At 46.3% G+C, this 15,495-nt stretch overlaps 1 protein-coding gene across 4 annotated transcripts in view; it reads right to left on the reverse strand.

Annotated features, from left to right (window-relative positions):
• Positions 1–15,495, reverse strand: part of St6galnac3 (ST6 (alpha-N-acetyl-neuraminyl-2,3-beta-galactosyl-1,3)-N-acetylgalactosaminide alpha-2,6-sialyltransferase 3) — a 526,860-nt gene that overhangs the window by 418,066 nt on the left and 93,299 nt on the right. Inside the window, exon 2 of one of the 4 annotated variants that reach the window (XM_030252509.1) lies at positions 6,355–6,458. The exons of the other annotated variants lie outside the window; for them this stretch is intronic. The gene's annotated coding sequence lies outside the window, so the exon portion shown is untranslated. The remainder of the gene's footprint in view (positions 1–6,354; positions 6,459–15,495) is intronic. 4 annotated transcript variants of the gene reach the window in all.

A 15,495-nucleotide genomic window follows, 5' to 3' on the forward strand; every position in this document is an offset into this window, starting at 1 on the left:
GGAACAAGATCTGAACGCAGGCCCTCATGCTTGCATGATAAGCAAGTCAGCAACTGAGCCATTCCCCCGACCCCTTCATAACTGGCTCTCCTCCCACCCCATGACTTCATCTTGAGAATGTCTGAGATTCCTGGTAAGGAGGCAGTGCTTAGACTGATAGGAGAAACACAACCACCACGTCCTCTGCCTAAGAACAGTGAGCCACTTAAAGCAGGAGAGCTGCTAACCCACATGGTACCATTATGGACATTAAGCAGAGGTCGCCTGTAAAGATGCCACCCTGAGGCTGGTTCATGATGTGGTCTGTGCTGGCTTAGCTGGCTTAAAACCTGGGTGGCCCCTGGCAGGCAAGCCTTAGCCGTTCACTATCTGCACAAGACCAAGAGCTACTTCAATGTGTACACCAGGGCTTGAAAGCCTTCTACACCACACACTGACAAGACAGTAAAATGCCAGGGCTTCCATACTGAAGCCCTCCAATCATAAAACTCTGGGAGGAAGAGTTATACCTGGCAAAACAGCATGAACCTGTTCTAGACAAGGAAACTTAGCAATTTACCAAAGGGACGTTAGAGAGGCAGCCTACCCCTTCCCAGGCATCTGGGAAGCAGAGCAGACAAGGAAAGGTTCCAGGAAGCTCCAGCAGGCAGGGAGAGTGAGCCTTGACCACAACCACCTGCAGCTCTAAGACAAACGCTGCTCCAAAGAGGAAGCAGTGGAGCTTTCTGGGCCCTCAGAAACATGAAACCGGGGCACCACGAGGGGCCACACGCATGAGCTCAGTCTCCGCACTAATCAACTCCGGAGAAGCGTGAAGGAAAACACTTCAGAATTATTCAGGAAAAACCAATTGAGGAGGCTGCTTCTTGTGAAATACAGGGTGGTTGGAAAGGGTGGGGGCCTATACTTGCTGTAGAAGCTCCAATGCTGTAACAGACAGACAGACAGACTGTTCTGACAGAAAGACCGCTCTGCGAACGTGGGGCTCTCAGATCCTAGGCCCCTGGGGAGAGGCACGGCTGACTGGGCTCTCAGCCCACTCTCAGCTTCTAAGGCGGTACTGATGGCTTGAAGCTAACATGTCCACTGAATCCTGATTCAGAAAGCTACACTGAACACCATCAGGTTGCATCGAAACAGCAACTCCATGCTAAGCCTCAGTCTCTGTCTCTGTCCTGCTTCTGGTGCACTAGACACGACCCAGTCTTCTGTGCTTGTACTGACTCCTCTCTCATATCCTACATGGTGACTGCAGTTTCCCTCCCTCCCTCCTCCCAGACCCTCTCCACACACCCCCGCATCCCCATATCCTCCACTCCTCCATTTCCCTTCTGAAAAGAGCAGATCTCCCATTGGATGTCAACCAAACATGGCACATCCAGTTGTAGTAAGACAGGGCACCTCCTCTCCTATTAAGGCTGGACAAAGGAATAAAGTAGGAGAAAGAGTCCCCAAAGCAGGCAAAGGGGTCAGAGACAGCCCCCACTCCCACTGGTAAGAGTCCCACCAGAACACAAGCTACACAACCATTACACAGATGCAGAGACTCTAGGTCAGACCCACACAGGCGCCCTGGCTGCTGGTTCAGTCTCTGTGGTCCCCTGTGAAGCATGGTTAGTTGATTCTGTGCTTTTGTGGTGTCCTTGACCTTTCTGGCTCCTTTCTGTCTGCCACAGAATTCCCCAAGCTCTACCTAATGCTTGGCTTTGGGGTTCTATATCTGTATCTACAGACACTATTCAATCTTAAACACTAGTCTGTCACCCAATGTTTAGCTGCAAACAAAGTAGGAATGGCCAAGCCATGGCTAAATGTGTATAAAGGCTCACCTTGACAACGCACCTCTACAGAACTCCTGTTTTCCTATTGCATTGGTACAGCTTGCTAGCTGTGGTACCATCCCAAGGGCAGGCACCTGATTCCTCAGGCTGATGGGTGGTCAGACATCTCTCAGGAGGACAGATCCAAGGAAAAGTCTCTACTGGCATGGAGTTGGATAAGGAATATTTGATTAGGGAATTCTGAGATCCTGCCTCTTGGTGGCATAGGAGATGGTATGAGTACTGCTAAGCCACTCCCTTAGTCCTAGGAGGAGGGCCAGTCATGACTGAAGCAGCTGGCCTGAGCGGGTTGCAGCAGGTCCATCTGAAGTCCAGTGGGGATTGCACCTGGCTTCCCTTACTCTGCACTAAGGACATTACAGTGTCCTCTCGAAGCAAGTTCCAAGGTCATGTTCCATGTCATTCACATTGACACATCTAAGGTGGGTTTCAATGACCAATACAGAACAGGGAGACCAACACCACTCTGGTGGACTTCGTTGGCCTATAGGAAGTACCTACCTTATTACCTGTCACCTATGAGAGCCTTTTAAGTGATAGTCCTTTCCCACTTCTGAGAGGTACAGACGGAATTTTTCTCAGAAATACAAACTTCCTTAATGCTGACCCATTTTAAAGAATTTTTTTTTGGTCTGTTTGTTTTTTGAGACAGGGTTTCTCTGTGTAGCCTTGGCTGTCCTGGAACTCACTCTGTAGACCAGGCTGGCCTTGAACTCAGATATCCGATTGTCTCTGCCTCCTGAGTGTTGGGACTAAAGGTGTGTGCCACCACACCCAGCTCTAATGCTGCCTCAAATCACTACGCTGTGATAAGACACCATGACCAAAAGCAGCCTGAGGACGCTCCATCACGCAGAGAAGCCAGGACAGGAACCCAGACAGGGACCTGGAGGCAGGAACTGAAGCAAAGCCATGGTGGTGTGCTGCTTACTAGCCTGCCTCCCCTGCTCTGCTTGGCTTGCGTTCGTTTATAACCCAGAACCACCTGCCCTGAAGAGGCACCACCCACAATGCACTCTGCCCTACCCCATCAATCATTAACCAAGAAAAATGCTCCACAGACTAATCTGTCCAGAGACTAATCTGATGGAGGACGCATTTTCTCAAGTGATGCCTTTAATAATTCTAGATATCTCTAGGCGTGGATCAAGTTAACAACAACAACAACAACAAATCAGCACAAATACCCTACAATGGATATCAACCAAACATGGCATATCGAGTTGCAGTAAGATGAGACACCGTCTCTCCTCTTAAGGTTGAACAAGGCAACAAAGTAGGAGGAAAGGTGTCCCCAAAGCATGCACGCGTCAGAGACCACCCCCACTCCCACTGGAGGCAGGATTTGGTATTTCACTTTAGGGTCAATACTCTGCAGCCCAAGCTGGCCTGGAACTGTCTATGCATCCCAGAGTGACCTCAGATTTATGCCAGTCCTCCTGCTTCAGTCTCTCAGGAGCAGAGATTACAGATTTGAGCCACCTCACCAAGAGTTCAGGTCAGGTCTTAAATTCAGACATAATGCTTACTACCAGACTCCTTCTGGCGTTCCTCCTGCCCTCTGTAGCCTAGAGAACTAAGACACCGGTCTCGGCTCTCTAAGGCCCATAGCAGAAGAAGCACAGCTATTCGTGTCAATGGTGGCACAGCATTGCTCTCTGTGCTGCTTCCCAATACCACTGAGGTATCATGGAACTTCATCACAGAAGGCCTTGAAGTGTCAGTTTATAATCTCATTTTTCAGTTTCCCGCAATACAAGCGCCGAGGTTCCAAAGACTGTGTCTTGCATTTTCTCATAGCTAGCACCGAGCCTTAACATGAAAGAGCGCAAGACATACTGTTAGAGTAAATGAGGGATTTCTAAAGAGAGGAGTAATGCAAGACCCGCTCTGGGAGGCTATAACGGCACCGGGCATGGCGAGAAACACGGAGGCAATTTCATTCAATTCCAAGATGGAAAATAATCCTGACATTCACTGTTGGGGGAATCCACGCTCTAATCTCCGTTAACGTCCCTCGTGCTTAATCTGTCAGTCAGCACATACAGATTTAGTACTAACTGCAGGTATTCATTCTCAATTCTTGGAAGCATAAAGTCGGCAGCTTCGGGTAATACAGCTGTGGAAATGCTCTGGGTTTCTTGGGGGCGGGGGGTGGGGGGATGTAGGCACTTCCGTTATTTCTCAATGCTACTGTAGACCACTGTAGACCTCCTCTTTCTCATCTGCAGCCTAAAAGCAGCAGCAAGGGGCCCATTCGTAAAAGCACTTTCCCTCCCAGGCTGCCTGCTGGGTGTCTGGAGGGCGCGACACCAGGCTCTCTCCCTTTCCACATCTCCTCTGTCATAGCCACTGCCCTTTCGGCCCAAAGGTCAGTCTTCTGTAGGTCACTTGAATCAGAGGTTTACCGGTGCTCTGGAGAACCATGGGCAGGATGGGATACTGATGGGGAGCTGTGGTGGCCTGCATGCATCAAGACAGGAAAGGAGAGGCTGTGGACCCCTGAGTAGATGCAGCGTTGTCTACCGTGTTAGTAGGCAGAGCATCAGGAAGACTTGGCGCTCTTCACTGGGGTGGAGTAATGCTGACGCACTGAGGTAGTAAGCTGAAAACACAGAGCTCTGGGAGAGCCAAGCTGGCCAACCCAGCACACAGCACTCTGACGCATGCGCACCCCAGCCCGCATGTGTCCTAGGGACAGTGTCTCCTCTGCCCTTGAGGACCCCACAGACCAGGGAGCAAATGATGAATCATGTGTAGCAAGAGATGGGATGTTATCCAATGGTTCACAAGCCCTGCGGGGTCCTCAGCAGATCAACGTGCATCAGTTCATCCGCCTCACTGAGGAACCCTGTGAGGTAAGGCACCGCCTGCCATAGCACAAGGCGATCTGGACAAAGATGAGGCGTCAAGGCCGCTGTCTCCCACGGCATCACCTCTCACTCGTCCTGAGGAGCCCACAGCTGGGGCTACCAAATGGTATGAAAAGATGAGAAGGTTTTCCAAGGTCAATACTGATCTCCCTACACCCTTTGGGAAAAGCCCACAGACGGCTGCCTGGTTTAGCGTTACATCTGCAGCAGGAAATGCTGGCAATAGTGGCCTCCAAAAAACACCATGCTCCGATACCCAAACTGACAGCTTGTCCCTGGGCCATCCCTCCTTATCGCCGTGGTTGAACAGACAGGATTCCCACCACGGCATTTCTCCCAGCTTCTCACTGCAGACTGGATTTGAGAGCAGACATTAAGGATGCAGCTCTCATTTCCAATTCCTCTACTTCAGAAGTGCTGATAATTACAAGAGGAGAGAGAATCAAGCATTTATCTTGAAAGTACATGCACAAAGCCATAGTGGGGGAAAAAAAAACATTTCTAAGAATCCCTACACTCTAAGGACGTATATGCTAGTATAGAGGCATTTTCCCACAACTGTAGCAATCATAACCCAGAGGCAAGAATGGCCTAGGATACAGAGAAGGACCCTTCCTTAAAAAGTAAGATGTCGCCTTGCTGACGGTTGGTTTGGCTGATCTGGAAGCTGGACAAATGTTCTCTTCCTCCCTCTACATTCTGTACACGTCCCTCTTGAAGCTGGACACTCAGAAGAGGACTAATTGCCCCAAACACAGCAGGGCCAGCATCCAGTCAAGGGCACACAAATGGCTGCTCTCTCCTGTTAGAACCTCCGAACGGTTCTCAAAGAGGGGCGGGCACAAAGTCTATCTGAATTACACTAAGTACTGATCATGTTGACCCATTCGTTTTGTTGAAATGTTGGGTAGTCCATGCAGCTCCCAAGAGCTTTGTTCATCCATGCAGCTCCCAAGAGCTTTGTTCTAGTTCTCTCGCTCAGGGCAGGCTGTTTGCGCGTTGGCATCACCTTGGGGGCAGGGGTTCTCACCACTCAGAGATTCTGTTTAAGGCAACCTGAATGTGATCTCTATTGACCTTCTTGCCAGCTCCACTGCCAGCATCTCAAGCTCCCTCTAACATGTTCTAGGCGCTCCCCAGCCAAGGCTGGAAGCATCCTTATTCTTAAGCATGTACCGAGACTCAACCCAGCACTCACATGCAACTGGATTTCATTAAGTGCCCTCTGATAAACAGTAAAACAATTTCATTTTAAATATTCTAAACTCCCATTCTGCAACTTCCCACAAATTAATCAGAATCAATAAAGCTTAATTGAATGCAACTTAGCATCCTCAGACCCCATAAAGCTGCAGACTGATGACTTCAGGAAGGACTCGCTTCCTTGACAGGAAATTTCTTCACAATTAAGATGAAGTGCAGAACACTCAGACATCCATATTTAACACTAAGGGCCCAAAGGCCACATCAGTGTACATAATAAATCAGCATACTGGAAACACAGAGCTCAGAGGCCACATCTGGATGACAGACAAGTTTCTCAGTGGAAAAAAAAAAATGAACCCATCTTAACATCCAAGACCTAACGATTTTTTTGGCATAGAACAGTATCAATTTAGAATGGGGAGTTGATTCCATACCCACAAGCCCTTACTCAACGCTGTCTCTCCCTTTCCCCAGGATTCAGTGAGCTCCGTAACACGTCTGACTAGGGGGTGTCATTTCCAGTCAGGAACAGAAGAGTCTAGAAAGGACAGGAGGGAAAACGTCACTCTCACTTGACCCACGGCTAGAGCGAGCCTTTGTTCATGTATCCTCTTGGGACCTTATAGAGACCTTTCACAACGAAGTTCATGAAAAATGTTAGGTGGGCAACATCCAGTCCTCCATATTTAATACCAAAGACCCAAAGGCCATTGAATATATGAGTCATCTATATGTAGGCATATGCACACACACACACACACACACACACACACACACACACACACACACACACACCCTCACTCCACCTAGTACCACGGACCACCCCACTCGGGTATGGGGATCCCTGGAATGAGGGTCCTCGAAGCTAGGTGGATAAGGATTTGGCAGTGACAAACAGAAACAAACACAGAGGCAGTTTGAATCTGAGTGTATTTTGCAGTTCTCAAGGATGGGATTTTATACATTAAAGAACCAAACATTATACATTAAAAAAACCAAGTATTACATCTCTTAGAGACTGTATCCATCGAAACAATCACAAATACCAACAAAAACCATTTGGCACAGTAAAGCACAAAAATCATCCAAGCGTTACAACTCTGAAACTATGTCTTCAGTGAATCACAAACAGAACAGGTAACATCATTATAAATAAAAATCATCAAAATATAATAATTCTAAAAGGATATATTCAGTGGGAGTCCACAGCCAGTGGCATATTTCCAGGAGCAAGTTAATAAATCTTTATGGTCAGTACTCTTAACAGCTGAGCTAACTCTCCAGCCCCATGGTCAATTATTATTTAACATCTAATGCCTGATTTTTTATAAATCTTCAACACATAAATTTAAACTATTTTAATTCTAATTGAGGATTTCTTTACCATACACCAAAACTGACCTCCGATGACACACATGTAGCCATATGAAATTTTATTGTTGGGAAAGTTTTTATCTATCATCATAGTTTTGTAAATGATTTAAAAAGTAAAGCTTTGGTTTCCCCAGGGATAAGGTCGTTTTTGTGACCCCCATCTCTAGAGGTGGTTTCTTACCCATTATTCTCGCTTAAGATCTTGGCCTAGGCTGCCAAGAACATGTAAATAAGAAAAGGAATAAAAGAAAACAAAACAGATAGATTGCCATGAGAAGTATGGCTTAATAATTTTTTTCTCCTGTGAAGAGTTCCACAACCAGTTCCAGGAGGCCTCCCCCTTTTGAGGTCAATCACTTCAGTCTGTGAAACTTGTCACACAGATCCTACTGGAGGTGGTGTGGCACCCTAGGTCCCCTTGGGAACATCAGTGATTTTCTGTGCTATTTAAGTAAATGACAATGCCTTTGAATTACTGCAAAAGTTTGCCACTGTAGTCCTTATCCGAGCCAGAAAATCTGTCTGCTGTGCTCTCTGTCTGTCTGCTATGCCCTCTGCTGTCTGCTGTGTCCTCTGTCTGTCTGCTGTGTCTTCTGACTGTCTGCTGTGCCCTGTCTGTCTGCTGTGCCCTCTGTCTAGTGTACCCTCTGCTGTATGCTATGTCCTCTGTCTGCTGTGCCCTCTGTCTAGTGTATCCTATGCTGTATGCTGTGTCTTCTGTCTGCTGTGCCCTCTTTCTTTCTGCTGTGTCCTCTGTCTGTCTGCCATGTCCTCTGTATGTCTGCTGTGCCCTTTGTCTGTCTGCTGTGCCCTCTGTCTGTCTGTTGTGCCCTTTGTCTGTCTGCTGTGTCCTCTGTCTGTTGTACCCTCTGTCTGTATGCTGTGTCCTGTCTGTTGTGTCCTCTGTCTGCTGTGTCCTCTGTATGTCTGCTGTGCCCTCTGCCTGCTGTGCCCTCTGTCTGTCTGCTGTGTCCTTTGTCTGTTTGCTGTACCCTCTGTCTGCTGTGTCCTCTGTCTGTCTGCTGTGCCCTCTGTCTGTCTGCTGTGTCCTCTGTCTGTCTGCTGTGTCTTCTGACTGTCTGCTGTGCCCTCTGTCTAGTGTACCCTCTGCTGTATGCTATGTCCTCTGTCTGCTGTGCCCTCTGTCTAGTGTATCCTATGCTGTATGCTGTGTCTTCTGTCTGCTGTGCCCTCTTTCTTTCTGCTGTGTCCTCTGTCTGTCTGCCATGTCCTCTGTATGTCTGCTGTGCCCTTTGTCTGTCTGCTGTGCCCTCTGTCTGTCTGTTGTGCCCTTTGTCTGTCTGCTGTGTCCTCTGTCTGTTGTACCCTCTGTCTGTATGCTGTGTCCTGTCTGTTGTGTCCTCTGTCTGCTGTGTCCTCTGTATGTCTGCTGTGCCCTCTGTCTGCTGTGCCCTCTGTCTGTCTGCTGTGTCCTTTGTCTGTTTGCTGTACCCTCTGTCTGCTGTGTCCTTTGTCTGTCTTCTGTGCCCTGTCTGTCGGCTGTGTCTTTTGTCTGCTGTGCTCTCTATGTCCTTCTGACATTGTTTCCTCTACTCAGTAGCGCTGAGTCAGTACTTTAATGTAGATTCCACTGTTTTACTCAGTCAATGCTCTCAGAGGCTTTCGGAAACTTGAATTTTACTAATGCAATTGTCAATGTGTTCTGTACAAAAACCATGTGAATGGTGTTGCTGGTGCTGCAAGAATTCCTTCCCTGGGGAAACACAAACAACATCTACCCCTTCCTCCTATGGTCCCAAGGACAAATCAAAGTAACATTTCACCTTGTGGAACCAACAACTGTATGAGTGAGTGAAGGGTTGCCTGAAACACAGACAATGGATTCTCCACAGCCATGTGGTAGAAGACACCCTTCTTTTAACCTTTCCCAGCCTGTACACACTAGCATACCACCACAGAGCACAGAGCAATGTGCAGTTAGGGTAGAATTTCATGAAACTGACTGGGAGGAGTGGCTGGTACTCAGATGAGGGCCACGACCCTCCCCACTTGCTTCCCTCTGTACCCCACTATAAACAGTCACTGACATTTGACAATGGGTCACTGTGGATCTGCTGCAAGAGGCAGTTGTTTTGATTGGTGGATAACATTCAACAAGCACCTATGACAGGTTTAAGGTTGCTACCTTGCCTGCAAACACAGCGCCCTGCCTGCATATCTGGCATCCTCATAGAATCCCACATCTAAAGGAACTGCTCCAGTCACTTCTCTGGATTCTTCCAGCTTCTTCCCCTCCCACCTTTCTCTCCTCTCTTATATTTGTATGGAATAGTATATAACTGTAGTTTACCCTTACCTTTGTGCTCTTTTGCTTTTAGAAAAGCTATTTCCTCAATACCCCCACAGCCTGACTTCCTAAGTAAGAAACCATCATCTTTAGCAAATAAGTACAAAACAAAACAAACAAGCAAAAAAAAAAAATGTCCTTAGTGCCGAGCAGCCACAGGGCTACTTATAAACTCAATTTCTAAATCAATAATGAATTCTCAATCTGAAAACATTACCTGCTTCCTAGCCCTGAGAGATTATAGTCTTTGTCTCCACATCAAACTTTAAAAGGCTGTAACTTCCCAAATTTGGAACCAAGAACCACTTACACACATGCACACATACGTACATGCCTCTCCGTTAAGAAACTAATTTCAAATTCTGTATTTATTGTCGTGTTTTTAGAAACTTTACAATGGCTAGCATATGGAGAAGCCATCAATTATTAACTCAGCTAAGAACATGATCTAAAGTTACATATGAATCACAGAAGCTATGATCCATCTCGTCAGGAGATAGAGATCTGGCTCATTTTGTGGCTCCAGTGTGCCAGAACACATTTGGTTTTAGAGCCCAGGAAGTTCCTCAGAAGGCGTCAGGAGTCCTGTAGACCTCAGAGGCAGGGACAAGCATGGTCCTGAGAACTCAATGGGAAAACAAGGACAGAGATGCTCTGAAATACTTGGGAGCTCCACTCCCATCTCTGTTGTCCATCTCTGCTCTTGTCTACTTAAGCCTCTTCTGTGAACATACAGCATCTCAGCTTCTTACTTAACCACAGAAATGGTTACAAAATCCCAGGTATACAGTTACAAAATCCCAGGTATACAGTTACAAACTGCCAGGTATACAGTTACAAACTCCCGGGTATACAGTTACAAACTGCCAGGTATACAGTTACAAACTCCCGGGTATACAGTTACAAACTGCCAGGTATACAGTTACAAACTGCCAGGTATACAGTTACAAACTGCCAGGTATACAGTTACAAACTCCCGGGTATACAGTTACAAACTGCCAGGTATACAGTTACAAAATCCCAGGTATACAGTTACAAACTGCCAGGTATACAGTTACAAACTCCCGGGTATACAGTTACAAACTGCCAGGTATACAGTTACAAAATCCCAGGTATACAGTTACAAACTCCCGGGTATACAGTTACAAACTGCCAGGTATACAGTTACAAAATCCCAGGTATACAGTTACAAACTCCCAGGTATACAGTTACAAACTGCCAGGTATACAGTTACAAAATCCCAGGTATACAGTTACAAAATCCCAGGTATACAGTTACAAAATCCCAGGTATACAGTTACAAAATCCCATGTATAGAGTTACAAACTCCCAGGTATACAGTTACGAAATCCCAGGTGCAAGGGCTCATCACACTAACTTGTGCAGACACCAATCTTGACCCCACTAGTCAGTGTAAAAAGCTGTATCAAGATTGGCTTTCCCTCCGTCTATCCCATGACTGAGTAGGGTTTGTCAGGGAAGCAGAATGGTCTGAACCTCAGGAGATAACCCACCTTGAATTAAATGTAGATTTCATTTTGTCCAATCGTGGGTTTTTTTTTTCTATTTGAATACACAAATAAGCTCTCATTTAATATAATGAAGAACTTTAACACTCCCAGTTGGGATGGCTGTAAATTTCAACTTGCCTTCTCCTTCAGTACAGATGGGACACATAAATTAGAAATCCAAGGTTGCCAGGCCAGAAAATGTAAGGCTTCTAAGGGTTTTAATTCAAGTATGTGCTGCTGAATGCTTTCTCTATTGTGTGGAAAAGTTATGAAGCGTCTGTTTTAATTAATAGAGCATAGGAACCATTGCTGAAATTTTAAGCATGGAATTTCAGCACGCAGCACAGAGTTTCCTTCTAGTCGAATTAGCATATGGCCACAGGACTCAATTCTGAAATGGTCGTGATAAATCGCAGGCATTTAGAATGCAGTGGCTCTTTGCTCCATGTAAATAATACATTAGAACATTCAAAGGGCAGGTATGTGGAGCTCAATAAAAATGTACGATATGTGCAGCGATGCTATCCAAGGCTTGGCCATACAACATTATCCCACTTGGAAATGGCTTCACAATCTGTACAGTACCAGAGTGGCTTTCCTAGTGTTCCAAGGCAGTTCTACCACCCACCAACTCAAAGGAATTGTCCCCAAGCCCAGCAAGTATTCTTGGCTCCAGGGATACAGTCACATTATAAAGTCCCTACATAATTCAGTGGTCTGGGCCAGTGTGTCAGTTCTAGGATGGGAGAGCACCCATCTTTCAACTCTAGATGTTATCACTCAGAGCCTCTGCTTCAGTTACATCAAGGATAGATGGGCAAATCTCCAAAACGTGAAAGAGCCAATCATTTCAGAACAGCCAGCGAACATCCGGGAGCATAGGAAACTTGCATCCTTTGAAGAAAGGGGGGAGCTTGAACCATGCGTATAAGGTTCTGAACTCATGTGTAAGTGAGTATTCCTGTCTTCAGGTAGCCCAGTCCACTATAAAAGAGCTGCTTGACCCCTCCTCACTCTCCTTAAGCCCTCACCTTTCTTACTCTCATCTCTAGCCCTCCTTCTCTCCCTCCCTTCCCCCTTCTCTCCACATGGCCATGGCTGACACCTCTCTCTCTCTCTCTCTCTCTCTCTCTCTCTCTCTCTCTCTCTCTCTCCCTCTCTCTCTCTCTTCCTCTCTCTCTCTCTCCCTCTCCCTCTCCCTCTCCCTCTCTCTCTCTCTCTCTCTCTTTCTACCTTCTCTCTCTGCCTTTCTACAATAAAGCCCTAAAACCATAGACTGTCTCTGCTCATCAAGGTCCACAATGCTTGAACAATGGGATAGGCTTTTCCCTAAAGAACCGTGTCTAACCTCCCACTGGAAGGCTTTCTGCGCTCCAGTCACAGACTGGACCAAACCAGGGACTCTCACCCTCATGGGAACCACCCAGCATCCCCTCTCTCCCTGCCCTCTCCTCCCTTTGGCCCTGGGGATGACTGAGTGACCCCCGGGGTCCCCATTTTGTTCTCCTCTCTTCTACTGTGTCCAGCAGCATCTGGGATGCCTGAGAGTGAGAACCTGTTATCTCTGGCCTCAGTGAGGCCCAGAGACCTCAGACTGCCCCATTGTCCACCCCCTGGCGGGATAGGTTCAATGGCGTCTCACAGCCAGACACCCACCCAGGGACTCGTGGAAAGTCCTCCCATGTTCCCCCGTCCAGAGCATCAAAACTCTGGAGGGACTCCGGTTTTCTCCCACTCCCTTTATTCCCCCATGCCCACTGCCTCGCAGGTATATAACTCAAGCACCATCTCAAGTTTTCAGCTTAGAACTACTGCCTTGGGAAACCTACTTTCCATGGATTAGATGCCCAACCTCTCTATCCCTTTCATCATCCCAGTATTGACCCAGACTAAAATAACCACACACTTACCGTCTTCTCCTGTTTGGTTGCTGGCACTGAGCACGAAGTCTTGCAGAACCAACTCTTGCAGTGTTTTTATATAACTATATGACTGCAAGCTGACATTACTAATAATTATTCAAACTACCAACATTTCATGTGGCACACCTATGGCAGCAGTACTGAGAACGAATCATTCAAAGCACAAAAAGGTAAGCTTGGGAAACTTTAGGAAGACCGCAAAGACAGCCACAGAGCTTGGAGCCTCTGGGTTAAGCTATGGGCAGTCATTCATGTCTTTAAAAGCTCAGTCAATTGGCTTTCATAGATAGTAGGTACTGAAAAACGGGAAATGTTAGAAAACATGTAAATAGTGAATCAGTGACTGTCAAACTATTATTCGGAGAGACAAAAAAAATGAAGCTTGAGGAATGTTTCCATCCCAGGTAAAGCTAAGTGAAGTCAAGTGAGATTCGAAGACCATGCAGACATGAAGAACCAATGTGTGTTTGCTGAATGGTCTGCATGGGACATCGTGTAAAGCTAGATTCTGATTCTTATACCCTGCTACCCCAAAAAGAAGTTTAGACCACACAGGGACTCGGGGCACACACAGGCTCCCCTGCCTCAGACACTCTGAATCAGCAACTAGAGTTTTCAGTGTTCTAGGGCATTCCTTGCCAACTGAGGAGCGAGCATATCTGCTCTAATTCATCTGAAGAAACAGTGCTCAGTGTTTATTGGTGCCTTTTTGATACGACATGCACTTGGAGTAGACCGGCAACACATTCTGAGCTTTAGTCCGCCCAGCGATGCCGTCACATGCCACCTTATAGAAGATGAAACACAGCACGCCACTGCACCAGGTCCGTCTACTGGGAATCTCAGCATCCTAGCTTGAGAAGATTCACAACAGCTGAGCCTTCTTCCCAGCCTTGCCTGTGTACACTTGGTGCTACAGAGATCCAGGCCACTGAGGAACCTACCGAGGTCCTGTTTCCAAACACAAGAGGAGAGCTACAGCTCAGTTGTCCAGTGCTTGCCGAGAGGGCTGCAGTCTCTAGGTTCAAGCCTTAATACTGACTGCAAAACAAGAACAAGAACAAAGCCTGTCTTTAAATAACTCTAAGGCCTGCTCTCCATGCCAAGATCTGCACCAAGTATGCATGGCTAACAGCACTTTAGCATGAATCACGCTGAAGGAGCATCCATTGTGACCTCCATAGTCAATGCTCCAAAAAAACAAACAAACAAACAAACAAAAAACAACAACAACAAAAACCAAATACCAGCTTCAGTTAGAATGTTCTTGCCAACACTGTAAGAATTACTAAGTTCCTGAGTTCTTGTGTAGACCGGCATTTACGTTCTGTATGATGAAGCAAGAAATACAAAGCATTTCTACTGCAGACATGGGCAAGACAGTTATCACAAAGGGATAGCCAGGAAACCATGAGCCATAAGTTCAGCTGGCGGCGCCCTTACTGAACCCAGTTTCTTTCTTGAAAGGAAAGCTAGGAATCAATTCTTCAGACTTGAGCCTTCGACAGACATTTGGAAAATGCATGAGGCAATTCAGCCACTTTAAGAATAACAACTAAGAGTATTTGGTGTGATGACAAAGAAATACACTTTTCAAGTGAAAAATCTGGATTTTTATAGAATGTGAGTGTGCTATCATGTGTTTGGCAGGCTCTCAGTGCTCAGTCTTTATGGGTACCTTTTTGATACAACATGTGAATGGTAATTAAGACACAGACTTCTTCTTCTGGTTATCACCAAAGAAGATGTGTAAAAAAAAAAAAAAAAAAAAAAATTGGAAGGTTGGTATCAACTCAGCTAACCATTCTTTTCAAATGACCAACACAAGACATTACCAACTCATGCATAAGTGAGAAAAATGTGACGTGTACTGTCAAGCGGCGAGGTTTGCAGAGATGGAATGGAGTGTTGATTGGTTCAGATTCCACATGACATCTAACCTTCACACATAAAGACACTCCAAGTGGGGTTCTGCAGTGTCAGGGGTTGAATGGCCACAGGATGTTGAAGCAGCCATCCAAACACCCTCTTTTCCAATACCATATCTGCCTTAGGTTGTATTTTTCTCCATCTACCTCAGTGGACACATCAAATCTCAACAGACTGGATCAGAGATGATACAAGAACCCAGCTGTCTTCTGTAAGGGGAGATGGGAGACTGTGCGTCAACTGCTACCATTTCTACTACTTTGGGGGCCTGCAAATTATTTCTCAGAAATATATGTAATTTATGCTAACATGAAATGGGTTCGTTTGGTTTTTTTTTAAACAAATTAACATTTTTATATCCTGCCAGCCTCAATTTCTAGTACTATTCAGTGGATACAACTCCTGTAAGGAAAAGCTTTTCTCAGTACCTTCTTTTTTAGAGAATGTAAGATGGTTTATGCCTTGGAAAAGAAAAGTCCTCCCAAAAGCTTAGGGTTGAGTGGTTGGTTCACAACTGGCAGTGCCCCGTGGA

The sequence above is a fragment of the Mus musculus genome, chromosome 3, assembly GCF_000001635.26.
Source record: "Mus musculus strain C57BL/6J chromosome 3, GRCm38.p6 C57BL/6J".
In the NCBI taxonomy this organism is placed as follows: Eukaryota; Metazoa; Chordata; class Mammalia; order Rodentia; family Muridae; genus Mus; species Mus musculus.